This window comes from Bos grunniens, chromosome 25 (genome assembly GCF_055505025.1).
Source record: "Bos grunniens cultivar Pamir isolate PY7600 chromosome 25, Bosgru_T2T1.0, whole genome shotgun sequence".
In the NCBI taxonomy this organism is placed as follows: domain Eukaryota; kingdom Metazoa; phylum Chordata; class Mammalia; order Artiodactyla; family Bovidae; genus Bos; species Bos grunniens.
Genome location: NC_141189.1, coordinates 20,521,749 through 20,535,913, shown reverse-complemented (window position 1 = coordinate 20,535,913; position 14,165 = coordinate 20,521,749). Strand labels below are relative to the sequence as shown.

The 14,165-nt window shown below is 41.3% G+C and overlaps 1 long non-coding RNA gene across 1 annotated transcript in view; it reads left to right on the top strand.

Moving 5' to 3' along the window:
- Positions 1-610: 610 nt before the first annotated feature.
- LOC147345236 (uncharacterized) overlaps positions 611-14,165 on the top strand; it is a 111,352-nt gene continuing 97,797 nt past the window's right edge. The window contains exon 1 of the long non-coding RNA XR_015154617.1: positions 611-901. This is a non-coding gene — a long non-coding RNA (uncharacterized LOC147345236). The remainder of the gene's footprint in view (positions 902-14,165) is intronic.

The window sequence follows — 14,165 nt, the reverse complement described above, 5'->3', positions numbered from 1 at the left end:
GAATCCTGATTAAGGAGGGAAACGAAGGAATGCGTTGAGTGCAGAGAGGGCTGCAGACAGAACTGAGCTAGATCGCTAAGAGGAAGACAGCCTAATCAGAGCCAGACGGGCCCCACCTGACTCCTACTGCAGCTAGGGGGGAAAACGGCGGGCGGGGACTAGAAGGTTCAGCAGGAGCGTCTCTCCTTCTGCAGCTCCATCACTTCCCACCTCCGCCCCGCTCCCACTGCTCTGTAAGGAGGCATGGAAGCTGTGGGGAGGGGAGCCAGCCCAGTCGGGTATTCCAGAACGAGGCAGGATGGTGTGAGCTCGAAAGCCCTGCAATTGCTGGAGCAACGGTGGCGACACTTGAGTTATTCACAAAGGCTGGAATTCAAATGAGGCTGGCGCTGCTCCAAGTCGCAGTAGCTTAGGAGGAGGGAAAAAGGCATATTAACTATTCATCAAGATCCGAGCGTTGCTGGGGCTCTGAGGTTCTCCATCTGCATCCCTCCTTCTATCATTGATTTCTAGGGGGGAGGGGGCTCCTCCAGAAGCACTTTATCTGCCAGTCTCTGAGCTGGAGGTGGGGGCAGGGGGGCTGAAGTTAGGCAGATTTGTCTCGTCACATGATGGAGGACCTGTATCATGTGATGACTCCGGTGATGTTGGAGGCAGCATGTGACTCCCAGGGCTACGTGGGCTCAAAAACAATTTAAATACAAAAACACAAGCAGGTTCCCCTCCTTTCCTTTGCCTTTTGGTCTGGCTCTCCCTTCCCTTTGGGTTGGCGCCGGCCTAAATGGAAAACCCGTCGTCTTGCCTCCACTAACCTGTGAGCACCGGGTACCTGGAGGCCAAGGCCCCTCTGCTGGGCGGGGGGCGGTCCCCCGGGAGCTGTACCCCATCATTCCGCAGCCCGGTAAGTTCCTGAACACTTGGAGCGATCGTGTGTGAAGCCGATCTAGACCCCTCATTAGCGTGCAGGGGCACCCTGGTTGGGCGCGTTGGCAGGGAAGTGTCGGCGGGCTCTGGGGACCCGCGGCTCCCGCCCAGCCAAACAGACGCAGGCTTCCTGGGGGCAGCGCTGCGCGGCTGTGCCGGCTGGCATGTGCGCCCCATCTCTGCACCCTGCCTTCCCTGTCTTCTCCCTCTTCTCTCTTCTCAGCCTCTCTTACTTCTCATCTCTTCCCTTTCCACTCCCCTCTCCTTTTCTCTCTTCATCACCCCCACCCTCTGTCTCTCTCTCTCTTGGCTTTTCTTAGGAGTCCCTCTCCCCTGGACTGTAAACATTTGGGAGAAGTACCTAGATTTTATGATCTTTCTGTCCAGAATCTGAAGGACCAGCTTCTGGGGACCTGATGGTTGGAAATGTACCCAACAACCCCTCCTGAGATGGTTTGCTCACTAAGACAATGCAGAAGGCCCAGCTCCTGTCCTGCGTGTGTGCGTGCCTGTATGTGTTAAGGGTGACTGATGGATTTACTGGGGCCGTCAGAACTGTTTCTTGGGTGGATGTTTGCTGGCTCCAGATCCCGGCTCACCCAAAGGGATCATCAAGTGATAGGAACGGCGGTTACAGCAGTTAGGAGACCATGTCCTTTGACCCTAAACGACTGACTCCCTGTGGGAGAAATCGGGTGTGAAAGCAGAAGTCAACATCCAGTGCTCAATGCATAGGGGCTCATTCAGATGTCACGAGGCACCTCTCAGAGGTGGCTTAGAGTTTGAAACCACACCTCGGCAGAATGAGACAGAGCTCTGGCTGAGAAACTAGCCACAGGGAAGACACATGTAAATTTAATCATGGCAGTGTCTGTATCCACAGAGGAAGGACATGTTGGCCGTGTCAGAAGCTTCTGGTTCACCATTCCCTAGGTGTGCTGGCATCTGTTCAGCAAGAAATAATTAACATTTTTTAAATATTTATTTATTTGGCTGCGTTGGGTCTTAGGTGCAGTGCATGGGATGTTTGTTTTGGCAAGCGGGCTTCTCTCTAGTGGCAGTGTGTGGTCTTAGTTGCTCCAAGGCCTGTGGGGTCTTAGTTCCCAACCAGGGATCAAACCCGAGTCTCCTGCATTGGAATGGAGATCCTTAACCACTGGACCACCAGGAAAGTCCCAAGAATGGACTATTACTGAGCATAATCCATCCAACAATTCAATGTGGAAATGCTATTTGTATCCCCATTTTAGAGATGGGAAAACTGAGGCACAAAGGAGTTAGTTAGGTCACTCAGTTTGTAAGTGATGGAGCTCGGATTTGAGTCCAGGCAGCTTTTCTCCAGAGTCTGCACTGATAACCTCTGTGATAAAATTCCTTCCCCCAAATACCTATCCCCAATCCTGTGTGCCTGGTGGTGTGCAAGGCTTGGGGCCACATCTATGAACAAATAGAGACTTCCTGTTCTCATGGAGTTTACAGTCCAGTGGAAAAGGCAGCTAATAAACATATCATCACACAAGACTATGTATTTTTGTTTCAAATTAGAGTATTTCCTAAGAAGGAGAATAATAGGGTAACATGAGAATATATAACTGGAGACAAATATGTTGGGGGGCATAGGGGAAGATTTGCTCAAAGGAGTCCCCTTTGATGCTGTAGTATTTAAGTTATGACTTGAAAGGAGAATAGGAGTCAACCAGGTGAAGAGCCAGGAAGAGCATTCCAGGGAGAGGGAATGGGGTATCTGAGAACCGGGACCACTTCAAGAGGAAAAACAGGGGGACCACGGGAGGTGAGGCCATCCAGATATGTGGGTCACAGCTGTTGTGGTTCAGTTGCTCAGTCGTGTCCAACCTTTCTAACCCCGTGGACTGCAGCACACTAGGCTTCCCTGGCCTTCACTGTCTCCCAGAGTTTGCTCAAATTCGTGTCCGTTGAGTCAGTGGGTCACAGTAGGCCTTGCTAAAATGACTTGGGTTTCATCTCAAGATCAATGAAAAACCTTTTAAACATTTTATACAGGGAAGTAGCATAATTGTATTTGCAGTATGAAAAGACTCCTTCCAGAGGTGTATCAGTCAGTTTTTGCTGCATTACAAAGCACCCCAAATCTTAACGGCTTCAAGCAACCATCATTTATAGCTCAATTTGCTACAAGTTGACAACTGCAGCTGGGATCATCTGGACAGAATTACTTGCCTAGTTCACTCATACAGCTAGTCAGCTGGCAGGCTGGCTGGCAGTGGTTGATCTTAGATGGTCTTACTCATAAGTCTACTAACTGGCAAAGGCAATTGAAACTGACTAGACCTTGTGTCTCCATGTCTAACAAGCTAGCTCAGTCCTCTTCAAATGATGGCTGGTTTCCAAATTCAACAAGAGAAGGGAAGCTTTCAAACATCTGCTTGCGTTGTGGTTGTTAGTGCTCCATTTGCCTAGACAAGTTACATGGTCAAGCTCAGGTTGAAGGGATGAAGAGAAAAACCTCTTGACAAGAGGAGTTATAAAACACTATGTCTATTCATTTCCAGGCTGCTATATGAATTCGAAATGGTAAGCCTGAGGTTGTCTTCATTTACGGAAGAACTGAAAGCCAAGAGAAAGTTTAAAGCCAGTTTTGCTATGATTAGAGATGAACTTAGATCTGGTCATATATCAAGCTTTATTTTCTGCTTAGAATAACCAAGGGTCTGAGCATCTCTTTCAGATGTGCATCAGAGGAGTGTCTAAAAAGTGGTGTAGAAATATCTCCTCTTCTCATGGGGTTATCTGGGAATGACTTGGAATTCAAGAAGACTTTGAGATTGTTTCCCTAGAGTGAAATTTGGGCCATTTAGCATTTGGAGTGTGTTTCAGTGTTTTAGGCAAGACAACAGTGTGTACAGAGGCCCTGAGGCAAAGTAGGTGGCTTATTTGGGGAAATAGGAGGCATTAGTTTAATGTAACTGCAGTGGAGATGGCATGGGAGTAGACAGATTAGAAAAATATTTAGGAGGCAGAAAGAACAAGCCTTGCTGATGAACTTGATTGGAGTTTAAGAAAAGGGACATAGTCATGAGGACCTGCAGGTTGCTGATATCATTTCCTAAGGTGGAAAGATTAGGAGAGGATCAGAATATTTTGGTAGGGAAAAAGATAATGGGCAGGCAAAAAAAAAATAAGCATTCTGTCAATTTGGTCAAATGTTGCTGAGATGCTGAGTAAACTGAGGACAGGAAATTGTCTATTCAAGTTGGTAACATGGAGGTAGCTGAAGATTTTGACGAGAATAATTTTGGTGGAGCAGTGATGATGGAAGCCAGATTGGAGTGTGTTAAGGAGTGAATCCCTAGGGGCTCAGTGGTAAAGAATCTGCTTGCAATGCATGAGACCTGAGTTTGATCCCTGGGTTGCCAGGATTCCCCAGGGAAGGGAATAGCAACCCACCCCAGAATTCTTGCCTGGGAAATCCCACAGAGCCTGGTGGGCTACAGGCTTGCAATGCATGAGACCTGGGTTTGATCCCTGGGTTGCGAAGATTCCCCAGGGAAGGGAATAGTAACCCACCCCAGAATTCTTGCCTGGGAAATCCCGCAGAGCCTGGTGGGCTACAGTCCAAGGAGTTGAAAAGAGTTGGGCACAACTGAGCTACTAACACTTTCACTCTCAAGGAATGAATAAAGGTGCATAAACTTCAAAAAGGAGCACAGAAATCCGGCATCATTTAGATATGGATCGGGGTTGGGGATCTCTCTTGCTTTTATCTTTGCTTTTAAAAAATAAAAGCAGCAGCCTGTAGTTTATGTAAACTGTTGGAGTGGTCCAGTTGAAAGGGAGAGAGGGACTTGGGATCTAAAGTGTGTGTGAGTCAAGAGGTGATGATAAGGTTATTTTATTTTATTTGTTTATTTGGCTACACCAGGTCTTGGTTGCGGCACTCGAGACCTTCCGCCTTCATTGCAGCATGCGGGATCCTTAGTTGTGGCATGCAAACTCTTAGTTGTGGCATGGGGGATCCAGTTCCCTGCCCAGGGATCAGACTTGGGCCCACGGAGTTGGAAGCACAGAATCTTAGCCACTGGACCACCAGCAAAGTCCCAGATTTTTAGCAAAGTCCCTCCTTTTAGGAGGGAATAATGAGAAAAAAGATGGAGGTGATACATGACGATTTGGTGCTGAAAGGATGAAGAATTTCCCATCAGCCAACTTTTATTTTCCCAGTGAAATATAAGACAAAGTCTTTAGCAGAGAGAAAGGAGATGAGAAGAGGGAGGAGGTGAACATATGAAATGGAGAGGGTGAGATAAGCATCCTAAAGAGAAAAACAGGGCTGCTGGGCCCAGCAGAGAGCCTACTGAAAACAGCATGGATTTAAAATCGTCTCCTTTTCTCCAGTAACATTTAAGTGCTGGCTTCAAAAACCTGGAGAAGTTGGAGTGCAAGTTGGGTTGAAGTTTTGCTGAATGAATTCCACAGGAAAGAAAAGGGCCAGGTGTTGAAGGGGTTTTCAGAGGAATGGGTTGTCCAGGTGAGACACAGAATCCAAGCTGGGCCAGAGTGGGAATGGAACCAGGAAGGGATGATGGAGGATGAGTTAGTGGTAGGCTTAGCGGAACAGAGGTTTGATGAGGTGAAAGACTGCATTCTTGGAGGTAGTCTGGCATCGTCATCACCTGGGAGCTTGTTGGAAATGCAGACTGTCAGGCCTCAACCTAGATTTTCTGAATCCAAGTCTGCATGTTAACAATCCTCAGGTGGCTTATAGGTACACTGAAGATTTAGAAGCAAGGATCTACATTGTCTTGTGAAAAATAAATGGTGTTATTCTGGGCAGAGTGAGAAGTCAGTGAACCCCAAGATGTCTTACTCCTTTATTTTTTCCCCTTTAAAACAGATCTTGATTTAGCAGAAGTTCCCTTTTTAAAATTTGGTCCTGGGTTTTATTTTAATTTTATTATGCATAATCCCAAATGTATTTAGAAATGTAGTGAAAACCAGTCTACCAACATTAGTTTCACTAATTTTCAACTCGTGACCAATCTTGTTTTCTCTATAGCATCCCTTCCTGCACCCCAGCAAGACCCTCACCACCATCAAACAAGTTTATCTTGAATCAAATCTTGGACATGATATAATTTCTCCTGTAAATATTTCATCAACTACCTCTAAAAGACAAGGGCCCCCTTTTAAAACATAACCACTGTATCATCACCACATCCCAATAAGAATAAATTCTTCTTTTCAGATATACAGTTAGTGTTCACCTATCTGCAGTTGCCATGTTTGTAATAATTTGTTTGCATGAGCATCCATCCAAATTACGGTCTAAACCTGGCAATTGGGTAATATGCCTCTTCTGTCTTTTATAATTTATAGGTTCTTTCTTTATCTCTTCTTTTTTTCCTTGAAATTTTATATTGAAGAAACAAAATGATTTGTCTTCTAGATTTTCCCAGAGTATTGGCCCAAGGTATCATTGAATATGTTCCACTAGGTAATTGGACCTAAAGAGAACTGCTTTTGAAAATACTTTTATGGCAAAATGTATAGCACATAAAATGTTTATGTATTAATACATACATATATACAGATAGCCTGGGCTTCCCAGGTGGCACTAGTGATAAGAACCCGCCTGCCCATGTAAGAGCTGCAAGAGGTGTGGGTTCAATCCCTGGGTTGGGAAGGTCCACTGGAGGAGGACGTGGCAACCCACTCCAGTATTCTTGCCTCGAGAATCCCATGGACAGAGGGATCTGGCAGGCTACTATCCATAGGGTTGCGCCAAGTCAGACACAACTGAAATGACTTAGCCCACACGCACATATACATATAACCTGAAGAATAAGAATATCCTTGTAACACCTCCCTGGTGCCTTGTTTACATTTTTTATTTTGACTGTGCTGAGTCTTAGCTGTGGCACGTGGTCATCTTCAATCTTCGTTGCAGCATGCGGTCTCTTAGTTGCTTCATGCAAAATCTTGGTTGTGGCACGTGGGATCTAGCTCCCTGATCAGAGGTGGAACCCAGTTCCTCTGCACTGGGAGGGTGCAGTCTTAGCCACTGGACCACCAAGGAAGTCCCTGCCTGGTGTCTTGTGTGCATATGCATGCATTTTAATTGCTCAGTCGTGGCTGACTCTTTGCAACCACATGGACTGTAGCCCACCAGGCTCCTCTGTCCATGGAATTCTCCAGGCAAGAATACTGGAGTGGGTTGCCATTCCCTTCTCCACGGGATTTTTCTGACCCAGGAATTGAACCCAGGTCTCTTGCATTGAAAGCATATTCTTTACCATCTGAGCCACCAGGAAGCCCCACCTAGTGCCTTTGAAGCCCTTCAGTAACATCCCTCTTCATTTACATACCTCTTCATAACCTGCCTATCACAGAGATAGGTAATCTCTATCTTGACTTCTGTAGTAATGATTTTTCTTCTAGTTATATATATATATATATGTATTTATATGTGTATATATATACACATGAGTATATATATATACACACACACATATATATATACACATTCCTAACCTATTAGATTTTCTCTCGGCTTTTTTTTTTTTCATTATTTTACCATGTGTTTATTCTTCAATGTATGGACAAGTAGAACATCGGATTATTTGATAACAGTTGTTACTGCCATCTAGCTTGCAATATAAATATTAACTTCACATTGTCCGATAGCTTTCGCTCACCTTTCCACAGAAACTATTCTAGCTCACTACTGCTTCTCAAGAAACTCTCAAAGTTATGCTGTACTTTTATGCTACAGCCCCATTGCACGACTTTTGGTCATGGAAATGGTCAGGCCAATACACCCTTTCTCTTTTTTTTTTTTTAGGGGTTTCTTCACACTGAAATTTATTTATTTATTTATTTTTTTTCTAAACTCTTGGAAGGCCTGCTGCAGATATCATGGTTTTTATTCCCATGAAGTATCCCACATACTTCAGTACATATTTCTGAATTTCCTAAGAATAGGGATATTCGGTTAATAACTGTAATAGTACAGTTGTCAACTTCAGTAATTTAACATGGATAAAATACTTTTATTAAATCTACTGTCTGTATTCTAATACTGTTAACTGACCCTCAGTGTCCTTTTTAGCACTTTTTCCTTCTAGTACAAGATCTAGTCCAGGATCAGATATTGCATTTCATTGTCATGTTGATAAAGTCTCTTTTAATCTGGAACACTTTTACAGCCTTTCTTTGTTTTTTATGATATTGTCATTGTTAAAGAATACTGCCCCTACTTTTTTTTTTTTTTTTTTGACAGCTTTAATTTTTCAGCACTTTATTATTTTTTTTTTTATTTGATAAATTTAACGCCTTTTATTGCCATACCTCATTTTACTGTGCTTTGCTTTAGTGAGCTTTATAGATACATGTGTTTTTTTTTTTTTTTCCCCTTGTTAATTTTCTGTTTAGTTGATCTATCCATAAGTGTGAGTGGGGTATTAAAGTCTCCCACTATTATTGTGTTATTGTTAATTTCTCCTTTCATACTTGTTAGGATTTGTCTTACATACTGCGGTGCTCCCATGTTGGGTGGATATATATTTATAATTGTTATATCTTCTTCTTGGATTGATCCTTTGATCATTATGTAGTGACCTTCTTTGTCTCTTTTCACAGCCTTTGTTTTAAAGTCTAATTTATCTGATACGAGTATTGTGACTCCTGCTTTCTTTTGGTCCCAATTTGCATGGAAAATCTTTTTCCAGCCCTTCACTTTCAGTCTGTATGTGTCCCCTGTTTTGAGGTGGGTCTCTTGTAGACAACATATGTAGGGGTCTTGTTTTTGTATCCATTCAGCCAGTCTTTGTCTTTTGGTTGGGGCATTCAACCCATTTACGTTTAAGGTAATTACTAATAAGTATGATCCCGTTGCCATTTACTTTATTGTTTTGGGTTCGAGTTTATACACCATTTTTGTGTTTCCTGTCTAGAGAATATCCTTTAGTATTTGTTGGAGAGCTGGTTTGGTGGTGCAGAATTCTCTCAGCTTTTGCTTGTCTGAAAAGCTTTTGATTTCTCCTTCATACTTGAATGAGATCCTTGCTGGGTACAATAATCTGGGCTGTAGGTTATTTTCTTTCATCATTTTAAGTATGTCTTGCCATTCCCTCCTGGCTTGAAGAGTTTCTATTGAAAGATCAGCTGTTATCCTTATGGGAATTCTCTTGTGTGTTATTTGTTGTTTTTCCCTTGCGGCTTTTAATATTTGTTCTTTGTGTTTGATCTTTGTTAATTTGATTAATATGTGTCTTGGGGTGTTTCTCCTTGGGTTTATCCTGTTTGGGACTCTCTGGGTTTCTTGGACTTGGGTGATTATTTCCTTCCCCATTTTAGGGAAGTTTTCAACTATTATCTCCTTCTCTCGGCTTTTTGAATTGTATATAAATGTAATCAGACCATACATATTTTCCCATGACATTTATTTTGCTCAACATTTTATTTTTGAGATTCATTCTATTTATGTATGTAACTATAGTTCATTCATTTTTGCTGACATATAGTAATCTACCATGTGGATGTGCTACAATTCATTTATCCATTCTACTATTGATGGACATTTGGTTTTCCCCCTCAGTTTGGGGGTATCATGAATAAGACTGCTCTGATTGGTCTTGTACATGCCTTATGGACTTGGGCAAGAATTTCTCCAAGCTATATACCTAGGAGGGAAAGTGCTGAGTCATAGAGTATGTGTAAGTTCAACTTTACAAGAAAATGCCAAATTATTTTCTGCAAGTTGATTTTGTTCCCTTCCAAATCCTTACACCTTTTCATTTTTGTTGTCGTGGCCTTATTATACCAGCTAAGTTTTCTAATACAATATAATAGAAATGGTGATGGCCATTATCCTTTTCTCATTCTGATCACAAAGGGAAAACATTGAACATTAAATTGATTTTTTTTTTTTTTGGTTGAATGGGTTTTTTTTTAGAGTTTTCTCTCTTATCAGATTAAGAAAATTCCTATTTCTTCTTTGCTTGGAGTTTTTTTAAATTATGAATTATTTTTGAATGTTATTGAATACTTTTTCTGTGTCTTTTCTGATGATAAAATGATTTTCCTATTTTATTCTTTTAGTACAGTGAATTATACTGATTAATTCTCCCTTTTTTCTAGCTTTATTGACATATTGACATATATATATGTTTAAGGTAAACGTAATGATTTGATACGTGTGTCTATAGTGAACTGATTGCTACAATAAGGTTAGTTAACACTTTCATCCTCACATAATCACCTTTTTGTGTTTGTGATGATAACATTTAAGATCTACTCTCTTAACAACTTTCAAGAATGTGAAAGTGAAAGTGATAGTTGCTCAGTCGTGTATGCCTCTTTGTGACCCCAGGGACTGTAGCCTGATGGGCTCCTCTGTCCAGGAGATTTCCCAGGTTAGAATACTGGAGTGGGTTGTCGTTTCCTTCTCCAGGGGATCCTCCCCACCCAGGGATTGAGCTCGGGTCTCCTACATTGCAGGCAGATTCTTTACCATCTGAGCCACTAAGGAAGCCCTTAAGAATATAGCACAGTATTATTGAGTCTGGCTAGCAAAACTTTTTCATTTTATAGCGGAAAGTTTGCACCCTTTGACCAACATCTCCCCAATTTCCCCCATGCCTCAGCCCCTGGCAACTACCATTCTACTATTTTTGTGAATTTGAATTTTATAGATTCCACATATAAGTGAGAACATATAGTATTTATCTTTCTCTGACTTAAAAAAAAAGTTATTTGGCTGCTTTGGGTCTTAATTGCAGCATGTAGGATCTTCATTTGCCTCGTGCAAGATCTTTTGTTGTGGCTCATGGACTCTGTAATTGCAACTCTCGGGCTTAGTTGCCCCCTCGGCATGTGGGATCTTAGTTCCTTGGTCAGAGATCAAACCCACGTCCCTTGCATTGCAAGGCAGATTCTTAGTCACTGGAACACCAGGGAAGGCCCCCTGTCTGACTTAGCTCACTTAGTATAATGTCCTTAGGATCCATCCATGTGTCACAAAAGGCAGGGTTTCCTTCTTTTTTTCTGGCTGAATAATATATGTTTGTGTGTGTGTGTGTGTGCACGCCCACCACATTTTCTTTTTCCATTCATCCATTGATGAACACTTAGGTTGTCTTTGTTTTTGGGAACAGTGCTGCAAAGGACATGAGGGTGTAGATATCTCTTTGAGACAGTGATTTCATTTCTATTGGCTATATATCCAGAAGTGGGATTGCTGGTGATATGATAGTTCTATTTTTCAAGTTTTTGAAGGATCTCAATACTATTTTCCACAGTGCTAAGTCACTTTAGTAGTGTTCGACTCTTTGAGACCTCATGGACCTGTAGCCCATCAGGTCCTCTGTCCATGGGATACTCCAGGCAAGAATGCTGAAGTGGGCTGCCATTTCCTTCTCTAAGGGATCTTCCTGACCCAGGGATCAAACCCACATCTTTAGGTCTCCTGGGTTGGCAGGCAGATTCTTTACCACTAGCCCCACCTGGGAAGCCTGGTTTCCGCAGTCACTCCAGCAGTTTATGTTTCGACCAACGGTGATCCAGGATTCCCTTTTCTCCACAGCCTCACCAACACTTGCTGTTACTTGTCTCTTTGATAACACTCATTCTAATAGGTGTGAAGCAATATCTCATTGTAGTTTTTATCTGCATTCCATTGGTGACTAGTGATGCTGAGCATCCTTTTATGTACCTGTTGGTCGTTTGTGTGTTCTTTGGAAAAATGTCTATTAAGTTCTTAGCCCATTTTTTTTCTTAGCCAATTTAAAAATCAGATTATCACTAAATCTGACATGGAGTTATACAAGTTCGTTATATATTTTGGATATTAACTTCTTTTCAGATAGATGATCAGCTTAAATGGGAAAAATTTTTGAAAAAGAATAGGTACATGTCTGTGTATGACTGAGTTGCTCTACTGTGCATCAGAAACTAACACAACATTGTTAACTATACTCCAAAACAAAACAAAAAATTTAAAAAGATAAATGGTTAGCAAATATTCCCCCATTTGGTAGGTTGCCTTTTTATTTTGCTTTTTTATTTTATTTTATTTATTTTGCTTTTTTATTTATTTTATTTTTACCTTTTTATTTGACTGTGGGTTTTGCCGTGCCAAAGTTTTTAGTCTGATGTAGCCCCACTTGTTGATTTTTGCTTTTGTTGCCTGTGCTTTCGTTGTCATACACCAAAAATTGTTGCTAAGACCAATGTCGAAGATGCTTTTCCCATGCTTTCTTCTGGTAGTTTTACCATTTTGGATCTTCTATTTAAATCCTTAATCCATTTCCAGATAATTTTTGTGGGTGGTATAAGATAGGAGTTCAATTTTATTATTTTGCACGTGCATGTCCAGTTTTCCCACCATTTATGGAAGAGATTTCCTTTCCCTATAGACTACTCTTGGCTCCCTTGTAAAATGTTAGTTGACTTTACATGTGTGGGTTTATTATCTAGGCTCTTGATTCTTTTTTCCTTGATCTATGTGTCTGTTATTATGCCAGTACCATACTGTTATATTATTATAGCTTTGAAATAAATCATTAAGTATGATGCCTTCAGCTTTATTCTTCCTTCTCAGAATTGCTTTGGCTCTTCAGAGTCTTTGTGGTTCCATACAAATTTTAGGGTCACTTTTTCTATTTTTCTGGAAAATGCATTGGGATTTTGATAGAGATTGCTTTGAATATACAAATGTTTTTGGGTAGAATGAACATTTTAGCAATATTCTTCTGATCCACAAACACAGGATATTTTTCCATATTTGTGTCTTCAATTTCTGTCATCAATACTTTATAATCTACCATATACTTTCATATCCTTGGTTAAATTTACCTGTAAGTATTTTATTTTTTTAATGCTTTTATAAACAGCATTCTTTACTTCTTTTTCAGGTAGTTCATTGTTGGTGTATAGAAATGCATCTTTTATAGGTTTATTTTTGTATCTACAACTTTATTGAACTCATTTACTAGTTTTAACATTTTTTTTCTTTTTGGTGGAGTCTTTAGGATTTTCTATGTATAAGATTATATCATCTGCAAACAAAGACACTTTTACTTCTTTCTTTATGATCTGGATGCTTTATATTTCTTTTCCTTGCCTAAATGTTCTGGCTAGGACTTCTAGGGCTATACTGAATAGAAATGTTGAGATGGAGCACCTTTGTTTTATTCTTAGTCTTAGTGAGAAAGCTTTCAGCCTTTCACCATTGAGTATGATATAAGCTGTGGGTTTGTCATTTATGGCCTTTATCATGTTGTTGTTCAGTCGCTCAGTCATGTCCGGCTCTTTGCGACCCTATGCACTGCAGCACATCAGGCTTCCCTGTCCTTCACCATCTCCCGGAGCTTGCTCAAACTCCTGTCCATAAAGTCGGTGATGCCATCCAACCATCTCATCCTCTGTCATCCCCTTCTCCTCCTGCCTTCAATCTTTCCCAGCATCAGGGTCTTTTCCAGTGAGTTAGTTCTTTGCATCAGGTAGCCAAAGTATTGGAGCTTCAGCCTCAGCATCAGTCCTTCCAATGAATATTCAGGACTGATTTCCTTTAGGATTGATTGGTTTGATCTGCTTGCAGTCCAAGGGACTCCCAAGAGTCTTTTCCAACACCACAGCTAAAAAGCATCAATTCTTCGGCAGTCAGCCCTCCTTATGCTCCAACTCTCACATCCTTATATGACTACTGGAAAAACCATAGCTTGGACTAGATGGACCTTTGTTGGCAAAGTAATGTCTCTGTTTTTTTAATGCACTGTCTAGGTTTGTCATAGCTTTTCTTCCAAGGAGCAAGCATCTTTTAATCTCATGGCTGCAGTCACCATCTGCAGTGATTTTGGAGCCCAAGAAAATAAAGTCTGTCACTGTTTCCATTGTTTCCCCATCTATTGCCATGAAGTGATGGAACTGGATGCCATGATCTTTGTTTTTTGAATGTTGAGTTTTAAGCCAGCTTTTTCACTTTGCTTTCACCTTAATCAAGAGGTTCTTTAGTTCCTCTTTGCTTTCTGCCATAGGGTGGTTTCATCTGCATATCTGAGGTTATTATGTTAAGGTATATCCAGTTTTTTGAGAGTTTTTTTTTTTAATCATAAAAGGATGTTGAATCGTGCCGGGTACTTTTCTGCATCTGTTTTTAAAATTTTTTATTTATTTATTATTTTTTGTTGCACTGGGTCTTCATTGCTTTGTGCAGGCTTCCTCTCTAGTTGTGATGAATGGGGCTACTCTTTGTTGCAGTGAGG